This window comes from Herpailurus yagouaroundi, unplaced genomic scaffold, assembly GCF_014898765.1.
Source record: "Herpailurus yagouaroundi ecotype Mexico unplaced genomic scaffold, PumYag 142, whole genome shotgun sequence".
NCBI lineage: Eukaryota > Metazoa > Chordata > Mammalia > Carnivora > Felidae > Herpailurus > Herpailurus yagouaroundi.
Genome location: NW_024412397.1, coordinates 60109259 through 60111890, shown reverse-complemented (window position 1 = coordinate 60111890; position 2632 = coordinate 60109259). Strand labels below are relative to the sequence as shown.

The window sequence follows — 2632 nt, the reverse complement described above, 5'->3', positions numbered from 1 at the left end:
CACATTTACCAGGTGAGAGTCCTAGCATCTGGCCCCTCCTCCCATCTCAATCCCTAGGCCTTCAGATGGAAGAGCTCTGAATTAAAATGATAGTATCACTTCCATATGTCTTAAACTATTTAAAAAAAAAAAAAGAAAAGATAAATATATATATAATTTTGAAAAAGTATAACCCCACATACTCACTACCCTGTGGTGCCTAGATCCGTTGTCTGGGACACACAGCCCCATTGGTGGAGGCCATGGGCTCCAAGTCTCCATGTTACCACCGCGGCAGTGGTGACCACTGGCCCCATGAGGGCTATCGCCCAGGATCTCTAGGAAAAAAAAAAAACTCTAAACCCTAATATATATATATAGTGACTAAAATGCATCTTCAGCAGATCCCATCTGCTGCTGTTGCTTCCCCAATCTCGGACTGACAAGCAAGGAGGACATTTTCTCCCCGAGAGGAGTTAGAATTGTCTAGAAATGTTTAAGAAAATCAAGTCTACTAGAGGCATTTTTGTGTTGTGGAATTTGTGAATTCGAATTTTATATGCCTGCAAAGTGTTCTTGTTTGCTTTGTTTATTTGCATTTAGTTCATGTCTTTCGTTACCCCACATACAATTATGTGTCTTCCGGTTTGTTGAAGCATTGGTCAGACAACGTTTGCCACAATAACGTCTGTCAGAGTGGCCAGCCATAAAAACTCCAGCACCACGTTCATCTGAAGGGCGCTCCCAACAACGACGACCAATTTGGCCATACTTATCCAACCTTATAGTATTTCAGGACAGCCAGCTTAGCCTTCTTTCTCTCATGCTTATTCTTCTCGGGAGTGGCATAAGACTTCTTCCTTTTCTTAGCACCACCACGAAGTCTCAACACAAGATGAAGAATGGACTCCTTTTGAATGTTGTAGTCAGTCAAAGGATGTCCATCTTCCAATTGCCGGCCAGCAAGGATCAGTCTCTGCTGAACAGGAGGAATTTCTTCCTTATCCTGAATCTTGGCCTTTAACATTTTCTATTGTATCCGAGGGTTCCACCTCGAGAATGATGGTCTTCACCCTAAGAGTTTCCACAGAAATCTACATCTTGGTGGCAGATCCACCGCAGACAGTGGATCAGAAAGGAAGTCTACTTGCCAAGTGTTTAATGATTGGGTTGTCAGAGTCAGAGAAGTTAGCACAGTGATTCAAATTTAAAATGTGTAGCTATTTGATCTGTGACGATTTTGGTGAAATCTCACGGTGCTTTTGTACTGTTAGAATACTGAAGACAATCGAAGTTCAAATTTCAAGTTAAATTTAAGAATTTGAGAAAGTTTGAAAGTTTGAGGTCCTTAAAAAAATCAAGTAGCTTATAATTAAACAAATAGTTGGAAATATCTAAGGGAATTTAAATTGTAAAAATCCCTCTGAAAGTGATGGCTAGGGGCACCTGGGTGGCTCAGTCAGTCAAGCATCCATCTGATTCTTGATTTTGGCTCAGTTCATGATCTCACGGTTTGGGAGATCAGGCCGGACATTGGGCTCTGCGCTGACAGTGCAGAGCCTACTTGGGATTCTCTCTGCCTCTCTCTCTCTCTCTCTCTGCCCCTCCCCTGCCCATACTCACTCTCTCTCTCTCAAAATAAATAAATAAATGAAGATTTCTTTTTAAAGCGATGGCTAAAATGTGTCCAATTACTAAATAGAGTAAGATAAGTGAATTGAGTATAAACAGTTAGGAAAGAACTACCTTTTTACAAATTGTAATCTATTGTGATTCATTTTCAACATGAAGATACATCTCTAGGGTCGCCTGGGTGGCTCAGTCGGTTGAGCATCAGATTCTCGATTTCAGCCCAGGTCATGATCCCAGGGTTGTAGGGTAGAGCCCCGCGTTGGACTCCGTGCTATATGAAGCCTGCTTGAGATTCTCTCTCTCTCTCTCTCTCTCTCTCTCTCTCTCTCTGTGCCCCTCTCCCTGGCTCACACCCTCTCTCTCTCAAATAGAAAATTAATAAAAATTAATAAAATAAAAATAAAAGAGCAGGAAAAACTCTTACTGAACCAAAAACAAACTGAGACACCATTTCTGATGACTACCTACCCAGACCCTTGTTTGCGAGATTCTCACATTGGCCTCGCTCTTAGCAGCGCCTGAGAAGCTTGTGTAAAACATGAATTGCTTAGCCTCTACTCCAAACTCAATCAGGAACCGGGGGGGTGGGGGGGGCGGGGGGGGGAGTCCAGGAGCCATGGGTTTTCCCTTCCTGTGCCAGAGATGAGGGCACTTCTAGGGCATTGAAGTTCATTTGATATGAAGGTCATGCTTCCAATGAGAAACTTAAAATGCTTTCGCATCATATCCGATCCACGCGAATACCTGAATGTGTGGTATTCATAACTCCAGACAGAGTGGACTTAAAACTGTTTCCATGGTAACAGTTCGCACTCTGGTCTCCATGGTGAGGCTTATAAGGATCCTCCAATTTACTTTATTTAAAATTCTAGATTTATTTGCTGTTGATCAGATGCACATAAAGAGCTGTGCTTTTAAAAATAACTCTAGCCCTATTTCAGGAGTACTATAAAGAAGGAAATAGAAAGAAAAGTAATAGCAATAAATTGGTCTCTCTCATGAAAGCTCATTTCATGTGACA

General features: G+C 41.9%; 1 pseudogene; it reads right to left on the bottom strand.

Moving 5' to 3' along the window:
- Positions 1–610: 610 nt before the first annotated feature.
- LOC121032737 (ubiquitin-40S ribosomal protein S27a-like) lies at positions 611–1079 on the bottom strand (annotated as a pseudogene).
- Positions 1080–2632: the final 1553 nt, after the last annotated feature.